Raw genomic sequence first — 11,626 nt, 5'->3', positions numbered from 1 at the left:
ATATTTTGTTAGATTTATACCTAAGTGTTTCATTTTTGAATGGCAACACTGTGAAAGCTTTTGTATCTTTTAAATTTTGAAAAGTAAATATATTCAATATTCTAAATTTTTAAAATTAAAATAACAATAAAACTGAAAGCACTATGAGGGGAAAATGACAAAAATGAAAGATTGAGGGGCATCCCAGCTCCCAACCTGCTTTGTCAAAGCACTGGATCATCCCCCAAAGACCCTCTCCTTTCAGGTCTAGCCCTGCCCTCCCCTCACCCCCCTCCTGCTCTTGTCACTGATGTATCAATAATATTATATTTGGGGAGTGTTTTACTTTCTGTCCTGTGCCACCAAGTGGAGTATGATATCCTTAAGGGCAGTGACCATTTCTTCAACCTCTTTTGGTCCCCAACACTGAATACAGGCATACATATGGTAGGCTCTCTCAAAATATTTTAATAATAATGAGACTTTTGTGATTTAAGTATAAACCATGGCCATAATTTTCACAAACTGCTCCAAAACATCAGTCTGAATAATTTATAGCCATCATGTATCTGTATAGGCTTTTAAAGCCCCATAAAATCAAAACAAACCTTATGTTTTAAAATATAGGTTATAAAAATAATGAAAATGTAAACAGATATGATTTTTAAAGTAGCAAACATTGCAGCAGAGCACAAATCTGAATAAACAGTGCATTTCAGCTATAAAAAAGTTGTATAGACGGAAGGCAAAACTCTGGCCAACACAATTTATAGTTTTCTACATGTACCACAGACTTCAAATGTCAACCCAAACTTTATCTGAAAGCTTATTGCTAATACTTCAAGCCATTTGCTGAAATGGCTTTCCATTAAAATATTTACTGCATTTCCCTATTTTACTTCTCTTTCTTAAAAAGACAAATTCTCTGTTGAAATAAATATTTTCCAGCCAATTTACATAAAGGATTAAGGGGCGTCCATCTGTATAGTTTCAAGAAAGGTAAAGAATATACAGTTGGTACAAGCCGTAATAGGAATCCTGGGGCACTTGGCCATACTCAGGCTGTAGCTGAGGCCACCAGGGTGGAGGAAAGTGGAATAAAACCTGCCTGAAAACATGTGTGTTTGTTAAAAAAAAAAAGCAAGAAACGTTGAGGGGGTCTGAGGCTGCCCTGTCAAGCCAAATCCACGCAGGCCTTGGTATTCTCAACACCTCCAAGCAGGCGCTTCCCCAGATGAAGAAGGTTCAGTGGGGTCTCACCGCAGAATTCATCACGAACTTCTCAGCACGCCATATCCATCTGTCTCCCACCTGTTTGCACACGTGCCCCCCACCCTTGGCCCATGTGGCCCCCTGCAGCCTCCCCACCTCTTCTGACTCACAGCCAGCCGCCTGCCTGACCCTCCGAGCCTCATCTGAAATTACAGCTCCTTCAAAAAGCCTGGCTGATCCCACCCGACCTCGCTTCTCTCCGAACCCTCAGACCCTTTTATGAGGTGTCGCCTGTCTCTTCGGTGCCGGTTCTTTGTGTGTACACGACTCATCCCTCTGCGGCTGGGGGCTACGTGGGAAGCAGGTCTGCTTTCTCATCATCACTCGAGTCCTGCCCGGAGGCTCAAAGACCCGTTTGCATATAGCAGATGCTCAACGCAAATTCATCGAACTCAGCTGGACTTGGTAAATCTTTAAAGGGTCAATACGTGCTGCATAATGAAAACGATTGCAGTAAGTTCAGAACTGACTGGCTTAGCGAAAGTGTGAATAAGGCATCGAAAGCTCATCGCAATATGAGGGACGTGTACCACTCACCGCCTTCTGTATCAGACGAGTAGCGTTTCCTTTCTCCGGGGTCACCCCGTGGTTTGCAGAGCTGACTCAGTCCTCTCCCAGCCGCTCTGCTCCGGCCCCGTCCGCCACCAGGCACTGACGGCGCCAACCTGTGAATACTTAGAAAGGCAGAAACCCCCGTCCACTCATCTCTTTGTCTGGACACAGGGCTATTCATGGAAACTGCACAGTCAAGGTACCAATGAGTGTCAGAGGAGAGGGTGAACAAAACGATTGATTGCCCTTTTCTCCGCAAGAGCATGATTCCGAACAAAAAGCCTGATTATCAAACCACTGACACAAAAATAGGAGGAGCTGATGGCATCTTGTGATGATGAACTGGAGGTTTTCTGCTAAATTCATCCTGAGTGTTTCCTGCGTGGGCATCCAGGTACCATATGATTACACTTGATTGACTGGCCTTTGGACGAGGGGGTGTTAATTTATAGATTAGCCACATAGTGGCTTATGAATGGGTTGTTGGGCTCCCTTGGGCATAAGCCTTTGGGAGCTCAAGGACTCTGGCCCACTGGGTTTGGAGAGAAATTTCAGGCTTGGGAGAACGCCTCTGATGGTCTCATCTTTTGATGGAATTCAGAAATCATCTGTTACCTCCAGCTGACCATTTCCAAAGCTTCCAACTGTCATAGCTTATTGAAGCCATGAGCTGGAATTGGTGTGCACAGAACAAAGACGAGACGTATAAATCTTCATTCCTCTCATGAAGAAGTGCGGCACATTTTCTCGGCAGGCAAAGAGATGAAGTATTGCAACAGGGATGCTCTAGTGAGATCAAAAATATAGTTTTTACCTTCCCCTTTTTTTAAAAATATGCTTATGGCTGCAAATATAGAGCAAGATGAAAATAATGTGTGCAGACAACCAAGAAGGTCAATAATTCTTTAAATTATTTTTGCCCTTTTTATTGATCTAAACGCAGGAAACAAGGAGTTTCATCTGAGTCTGAGGCAGAAACACTCAGCTGTCTTTGAAGGACTTGGTCCAAGGGCAAAGTTAACATAGAAGAAAAGAAAATACCCAGGGTCAGAAAGTGTGATGGATTATGGAATGCTCCTGCTCTGGGGGAGCAGATAGAAGGGTCCATCTGCTGGTCCGCCTTGTATGGGGTTCTAGGGTGGGCGGTGGCAGTCTACACCTCCTCTCTCTTAACCTTGACCTTTGCTCTCTTGCTCAGCCCAATCTGTCTGCCTTTCACCCTGCAGAGTCTCCAAGAGTTCCTCATAGACTTTGTGCCTAGATTTTACATTATTTTTTCCACATTTCTATGTAGAATCCTCTCAACGTCAGAGAATGGGAAAATATAGGGTACAGTAGGGATGCAGAAAGATGAGGGTCTCTGGTTGGAGGACCAATCAGAGCAAACTTTTGGGAAAGCAGCTTTGGAAATGGTGCTGACTCTCGACTCCGACAGTCTGCTTCTGAGAATCCAGCCTAAGGAACAAGCCCAGAATGTGAACCCATGTTCAATAGCAAGAAGCTCCCTGAAGCACCAGAGACAGCGCTGCTCCCTTGCAAGCTCCAAGCTTAGCAGGGGTGCAGCCCAGTCTCCAGGGAATGGTTGAGGAGGAAATCGATGGCCTCCTGTGCTGACGGGCCCCTGTATTGGGCTGGCTCTCTAAGTAGACATGGAAATTATCGCGTATGTGTGCGTCAGGTACTCTGGGAGGCAGCAGGCTTTTTAATCTGCACTCCAGCCCTATGGCGTTCTCACCATTACTATTGCTGTTTTCCAGCTGATAGAGGCACGAGAAGGTTACTTGAACCCATAAAACAAGCTAAGTACCCAAGTAGTTAGCAGAGCATAGGTCTGCACCCGGGCATTTCGGTCCAGAGCTTGAGTATTTAACCACTTTCTTTTACTGCAAAAGAATTTCCCACTGTACACGTGCAAACACACCCTCATTCAGACCCACGGCAGTAATGAGCCTTGAGTTCCCCCCAGAGAAAATGGCTGAGAGCTACTGGTCTAATGGGGAGAAGCTCCGGGTCATCAGGCTCCCACTGGCCCCTGGAACCACCCCCCACCCCCCAACCCCAATAGACTGATGCTTCTTATGGTGATGTTTCTACCTACCTTAATAAACACTGTGCTAACCAGAACCAGAATGGAGATTTTTTTTTTTTGGATGAATGAAAACCATGCAGGATATCTGGATCTTCATTTTTATCATCAATTCATTCCTGAAACCTACTCTGAACAGGCACCGTGCTGTGGGGACCTAATGCAGGAGCTCTTTAAGGAGCCCAGAGCCCAGTCTAGGAAAAAGGCAACTAAGGAGATGACTCTAGCTCTCAGGGGGGATCTTGGAATGGGCATGAAACTGCAAATACTCAGGGGCTTCAAAGGTCATTAGCCCGTGTCATAGCCTCAGGCCCTGATTTTCCTTTTCTCAATATTTTTTCCTACAAGGTATCACTTTCCTCAAAAGGCAGAATATATGTTAAGGTCTCATTAATGGAGGATGCTGGTCAGTTCATCCTGATTTAATTGACTCTTTTAGTACGTGTTCATTGCATGTTAATATTGAAGCCAATTGCTTCTCCACTAAGCATTTATCAATTAAGCCTTAGAGAAAAAGAAGGGGAAAGGAAAAACCAAGCTGGACATTTTTTTTTTTAATTACAGATCATGTTTAAAGTGAAATACAAGGCAGAAAATATTTTTAAAAGGCACATTAAATAGACCAAGATGTCCAAAAAATTATTATATCACATGAAAATGTAACATCTGATATACTTTAGAATTCCGGGGTGAGCATCCAGTGTTAAAATATTTGCTTTGATCAGGAAAACCGAATCTAGTGTACATTTGTTTGTTTGTTTATTGTGAAGGCAGGGCTGAATGTCTCTTCTTTCCCTACAAAAATTGCTATGGGAACATTGGGACAGATATCAGTTTCATTTTTCTATGTGCCCATTTTCCCCCCTTTAACTTTAGGGGCTTCCCTGGTGGCGCAGTGGTTGAGAGTCTGCCTGCCAATGCAGGGGACACGGGTTCGAGCCCTGGTCTGGGAGGATCCCACATGCCGCGGAGCAACTGGGCCCGTGAGCCACAATTGCTGAGCCTGCGCGTCTGGAGCCTGTGCTCTGCAACAAGAGAGGCCGCGATGGTGAGAGGCCCGCGCACCGCGATGAAGAGTGGCCCCCACTTGCCGCAACTAGAGAGAAAGCCCTCGCAGGGAAACGAAGACCCAACACAGCCATAAATAAATAAATAAATATATGTGAAACGGGACGGTGAAAGAAAAGAACAACGTGAGGTAGATGTGAAAAATCACTAAAAATAACCTCCAGTTGCTGTGGAATTGAGACCTAGCTCTAAGTCGGACAGCAGCTTCCCTTCGGGAGAGGATATTTTAAATTTTTATTTATTTTTATAAGACAGTTGTTATCCTATAGAGGAAAAGAATCTTTTTCCTGTAGAGCAATCCTGTACCATATACATTTATGGTTAGCAAATATGTAAGCCTAGAAGAGAAAAACATCATGTTCAGGGTTTCTAAAGAAACTGAACATTTCACATTTCTGAGAATATTTAAGAGTGTGCCTTTCTTTTTTTATATTTTATACAAGCGTATTGATTTCTCAAAATAAATAGTCTGTTTAAATGCTTCCAATCTTCCAGCACTGAAATATAATTTGCAGAGGCAAAACAGTGAATAGTCATTTAACTATGCATATTCTGTATGCTCTCCAGGCTGTGCTGTAGCCTTTGGGGGAAAACAAAGAAATAGAACATATGATTTCTGCAGACAGAGTTTACAGAATGTTAAAAAGTTAAATAAAGATGCAAGGGATGTAATGAATGAAAATATGATTAAATGCCAACAAACTAACATAGGCTACAGGTAATAAATTTGGCAAACTTTAAAGAGAACAGTGTTTGCTCTAGGGTAGAACAGTTATGAGTAGAATTTACATAAACAGGGAAGAGAATTTAAGTCTTGGAAAAAGCACGGTTAGAGATGGAGTGATGTAAATACAGGGAGAGGTGAAGGACAGTTGAGTTGACCAATTCCACTGGAGGAAGAAACATAAAGCAAGTTGGATGGACACTTGGGTTGTGGGGATGAACCCAGGAGTCTAAATTATTTAGATTCAAGCTGAATCCATTAGCTTAGTTCACCTCTCTCACTGGAATACCGCAAGACACAGCATAGGTATTTCTAATGAAATTATATCTTATCCACAGTTCTGGGATGAGGTCCTCCCTGGAATACCAAAGAGAAGCCAATTATAACAGCTCAAACAGTGCAATCTGGGACTTTTAGATCTTCCAATACCTCAGTTATCATGTGTGCAAACAGAAAGAAAATATAAAGAAAGGAAAGAAATGCTAGATTGAAGCTGCTTTCATAAATGGGTCACAGAGCCCCTCTAAAGAGTACATTCCGGGGATGCTGGCTTTGCTGCAAAGTCCAGATCAGCATCATGACATTGTTGGTTCAGGATGCTTGTTCCTGAGGTGGACGTTGTGCACGTGGCTCTTCCTCGGAGGAAGATGAAGGCAGCGGTCTGAACAGGGTGCATCAGAGCCACAGGAGACGGGAAGTCGGGCCCAGGACCCTGCTTTGAACAAGCATCCCAGCTGCTGTGGAGCTCCCCGTGTTAACTGCCACTAACAAGGTAATACAGTGAAGGGGGAAGCACTGTGCACATGATTATTAAATCAGCACCAGTGAAGCCGGTTTACTAACTGTGGAGGCCTGTTTCAGCCTCTGGTCACTTCCTGAACTTAGGGCCATCTCAGCACCTGCTAAAGATGACTACCATGTTGTTGAAAGAAATTCATAGGTAAAGAACCAAAAACAATTGCATGTGGTGACTACAGCAGTCGATCAATGGTGGCGATTTTAAAGAGCCCAATTATTGGCTCAGTTTTCTGTTTTTCTACCTTGTCTCAACAAGCTTTAAAAACAAGGTGATACAGAGAGGAATTACAAAGAAGGTCACCTAGATAAAGGCCCAGGATATTTGTTTGTACCATCCTTTTCTCAACTCCATCTCCAAAATTATGAACTTTATTTCATGGTTTCAGAAGCTACATGAATCGATCAATGCTCAAGGTAATGAATTAGAAGATAAACGAGACATATCTTTCAGATTCAATATATTTTATTTGCTTTATTAACAGTAGTCTTTTAAAAAAATTCATACTAAAAGTTTGAAATATACTTCAGAAATCATAAAAAAAATAAAAATGAAAATGAAAATAAGGTGATAAATGGAAATGGGTCTTCCTAACCAAGTTTTTAAAGAACCCAAATATCGCATTGATTTCTTAAATCATTTACTATTCCCAGGAAACCACCACCCAACGGCAGCCTCTTCTTTTATTCCAAATCCTGTGCACTGGGTGTCAGTTGCTCTCAGCCTAAGGTCCTTTCTCCGTCCATTTGTCCTTTCAACCTTTCCATCCATGTGGGACTTCTTCGGACAACTTTTGGGGAAGTGGAATGGATTTGGGCCTTAGAGACATGTCAGCTGGCTGTCACCGGGAAGATAAAGATACGAACTCACTTTTTCAAGCAGGACTCAGCCTTTGAAAAGATAAATGTGGACTGAGGCCCATCAGGGAACCAGGAAATAACCCCAGGAAAAGGGAAACTAAAGCCAAGCTTGTCAGCAGTACCACCTGTGCTGGGTGCCCTGGTCCCCTCTGGACCCCTGTCACCTGCCTTTTCCATCATTTTAGCATCTCTCCTCCTCACGCTGACCACTCTGGGCCCCAGATCTCTGGTGGGCAGTTCACAGCGTCGGGGGATAGTGTGAACTGGAGGCCAGACAGTCCTCTGTACCGTGTCACCCAGAAGATGGGGGCAGCTGCTGAGTTAGGAGTAAACGTTAGCTCTGTGTTAGCAGGTAGAAGTCACATCTGGGAAGCATTTCTGTGCTTGGATCTGGCGAGAGGAAAGAGTGATATGTTGATCTCTTTCTCTTGCTCTGTCTGCAAAGCTACCAAGTTAATAACCTTTCCCTATTTATAACTTTCTCTTCATATTTTATAATCCACGATTACTGAAGGCATTTAGGGACTGTATTTCTAAGTATCTTGCACGGAGTTGGCTGTGTCTTCACAGCACTGCGTGGGACAACTATTATCTTTTTTACAAAGAGTAACTTTGGACCATGGTTCAGCCGGTTGGCTTGACCTTGCCTTGAGCCGGGCACTGTCACGGGGTGGAGGAGGGGGACACCCAAGGGTTTGCTTCGGAATCCAGCCGCCGGGGCTGCCATCTCCATGCCAGCCTGGCCCCCGGGCTCCCGCCATTCCTGCTGCAGCTGCTGTCGAAGGCTGCTCTGCAGATAATGACCTTGCTGGGCTGGCAAATGGGCTGAGGTCTGCCTTCGAGGCATTCTGCTCCCAGCTCCAAGCGGCAACTTCTGGAAAGCAGAGAAATGCTCCAACAGTTGCGGGGTTTGCTGTTAAGTCATTAAACACTGACAAGGCAAGAATTCAGAGCGTGGAATCCTGCGTGCGTCTCTCTTTCTGTTCTGTGGAGTTCAGGGGGCTCACATTCATATGCTTATGTGGACATATATCAAAAGCAGCTACATGTAAACACCGATCTACTCCAGAATGGAAACTTTACCCTTAGAAAGACAGGCTTTCGCCCTTCAATAAAACACTACTATAACGTTTTCCCAAAGACGAAATGAAATTGCTCCTAATGTTGGAAGCGAGGTCCAGGAGAAGGTACGCAATGCAGGGCTCTTCTCTACTCCTAATCCATGTTATGAAAGACTCACAATCCTTTGTTTTAGAGTTTGATCTCACAGATAAATTTGAGAGGAAAAAAGTTTACAGACAGAAAGAAAGAAGTGTGTTTATGCACATGAATTGGGTTGGAATTAAGACATAATTCAGTAATAATGAAACAACAAATATTTACTGGGCATCTGGTTGGCGCTCATTATTTGAAAAATAAGACATAGCTGTGATATCAGATTACTCCCGAAGCAAAGACGCAAAAAATTAGAGAAAAGTGTTTATCTTTGGAACAGTGTACCCAGATGGCTGGGAGCCAGTGGGGATCAGAGGAGAGGAACAGATCTGACAATCTGGTATCATCCATCACTAAGGGTACTTCTGGACCAGAACTATTTGTATATAATTCCAATTACTGTCCTCACAACTGCAAAAATCAAATAGGTCACCCTCTTTTAATTTATCGTTGCCAAATCTTTCACAGAGGGGAGGTGAAAACGCATTTGCATGTTTACTGAGGAAGCCAGGCCTCCTGCAGGAAAACTCCAATTTGATTCCTATTTGGGGCTATTTGCTGGTTCACTGCTTTCCCCCAGGTCCCCAGGTTTCCACCTACTGGCTTCTCTTTCCTCACTCCCATCACTTATTCTCCCACCTGTGTTCTTTGACCTCAAGCTTGCGCCTGCAGATTAGATAAGAGATTCTCCAGGTCTCTCTGAAACAAACATACATGGTTTTATGTTTTAGGAGGGATTTTTGCATTTTATTACAAGATAATATTCTTTTTTTAAAACTTTTTATTTTATATTGGAGTATAGCCGATTAACAATGTTGTGATAGTTTCAGTTGCACAGCAAAGGGACTCAGCCATCCATAGACATGTATCCATTCTTCCCCAAACTCCCCTTCCATCCAGCCTGCCATATAGCATTGAGCAAAGTTCCCTGTGCTGTACAGTAGGTCCTTGTTGGTTATCCATTTTAAATATAGCAGTCATGTCAAACTATAGTGTACATGTCAAACTTATGGTTACTGGCGGGGTGGGGGGAGAATGGGGGGAAGGGATAGTTAGGGAGTTTGGGATTGACAAGATAATATTCTGAGGTAAGCAAAACTGAGATAATTGTAGGAAACCTCCCACAGTAGCAGGGAGGTTCATTCTGAAGTCGGGGGGTTAGATCCGCCTTCTCTGACCCCCTTCTCTGACACCTGTGGGAAATTTCCAAGACATGTGCGGTCAACCTAGGCAAGCCTGTCTGCCTTGGTTCTGGTTGGCACTTTTACAAGCTGGTGAGATACTGATTTGTTTATCTCTGAGGAGGGATCTTCAGAGGATCGTCTGTCTCAGGCATCACACCCTCTACTCGGCAGGCATCCGACTCTTGGATTCGTTTATAAGCCAGGAATGAGCACCCGCTCTATGTCAGACATCATACTAAGTGCTGGAGATTCGGAAGGATTAAGTCACATGAGTGCCTTCTTGGGTAAAGAAGGTAATGCCTTTCTGGTGCCCACACAGAACTCCTTTAGTCTTTAGAACTCACTACACAGATTTTGCATTTATTTCTTGAAGTCAAGTCTGAATGGCTCTTACCTCTTGAAGACCTCACTTTTCACTACCTTGATTTGCTCTCTCCCATGCGGCTTTCCTATAGGTGGATCTTAGCTTTTCTTTAATATTCTTAAGTTGCCACTCAGGTTTTATTTTCTTACGGTCCAGGTGGCATCCTGGGATTCTGACTGCTTTAGTTAACTCTCACAGATAGTCTCAATCCCCATCTCTTCTGATTTCAAAGCTCCCCTTGTCAGGCTCCCACTAAGTTCCGATTTCAGACCCGAGGGGCACCGCGGCTCTCAATTCATGGTAAGAACAGGAATAACAGATGTCTTCTGAGTCCAGTGCAAAAGTACACACTTCTTGACTCAGATTGTGAATTCCACACATTCCTGAGTTCCTGTGGACTCAGCTCAGAATGTCATCCAGAATTATCCTCAGAGGCTCAGAGGCTGAAGAAGATAGAAAATAATACACCAATAGTATAAAAAATAAAAATCAAAAAAAAAGACAATACTAACAAGTAAAAATGGAGGATTGATTCTCAAAATCTTTTCTACTTGTCCTGAAGAATGTCTTATCATCCATAAATCCTAAATCAGAGAAGGATGGCTATAAGGCTCCACCCTACGATTGACTGAAGGATAAAACTAATAACCAGATTCATTTATAGATGATGTTTGACTCCAAAGATAATAGTTAGCCATTCTTTGCCTTCCCTGACAACAGACTAAAGTATCACATTTTAAGATGCAGCATAAAAAATTTGTTATCTTTAACGTGAACATTTTTGGACACTGGAGTATTATGAAATCTCCTACATAGTTTGAAGTTCTGAGTTACTTAGTGGAGATTTAAGTGTAGTTTTATCCAGAACTGGATGGCTTACTTCTCAAAATTCTGTATAATGCATGCTAACTGGTTCGCAGACATTGGATTCCATTTGCTTGACTCCTAGATTTTGCACTGTTGGGGTTTTAGGAATAGATTTTTGAATTGCTTGATATTGTTCAATATTTTCTTCCCATTCAGATAGGTTACCTAGCCAGCCCTACTGAAGATTAATCTGACTTAATGAAAATTAATCTTTTACTTTTCAGGGGCTCTGAGCAGGGCCAGACGTCTAAGCTGCAGAGAAATCTGAGAAGGAAACATGTTGGCAGCCAGCAGGTACTGCTGATGGAAAAATAGACGGTACGTTGTTTCCTTTCTACTCTGTTGATGCTGTTTCTAATATCTGTGATTGTTTCTGGACTAGTGAGTCTGGGGGCAGTTCCGAAATGGATGGACATCTATGTGGAGTGTGGCTCAGTAAAATGGCTTTTGTTTATTTTTGCTCTCTTCAGAACTATTCACATTTAGCTAATTTTTCTTACATAGTGACTTGGAATGTATGAGTCCAATCATAGATAGATAGATAGATAGATAGATAGATAGATAGATAGATAGATAGATAGATAGGCATATCTAGATAGATATCCCTATTTATCTATCTATCTAGAGAGTTGTATCTATTTTCCTTAATTGGAAATAGC

Source organism: Eubalaena glacialis, chromosome 14, assembly GCF_028564815.1.
Source record: "Eubalaena glacialis isolate mEubGla1 chromosome 14, mEubGla1.1.hap2.+ XY, whole genome shotgun sequence".
Taxonomy (NCBI): Eukaryota; Metazoa; Chordata; class Mammalia; order Artiodactyla; family Balaenidae; genus Eubalaena; species Eubalaena glacialis.
Note: the sequence above shows the minus strand (reverse complement) of the source record.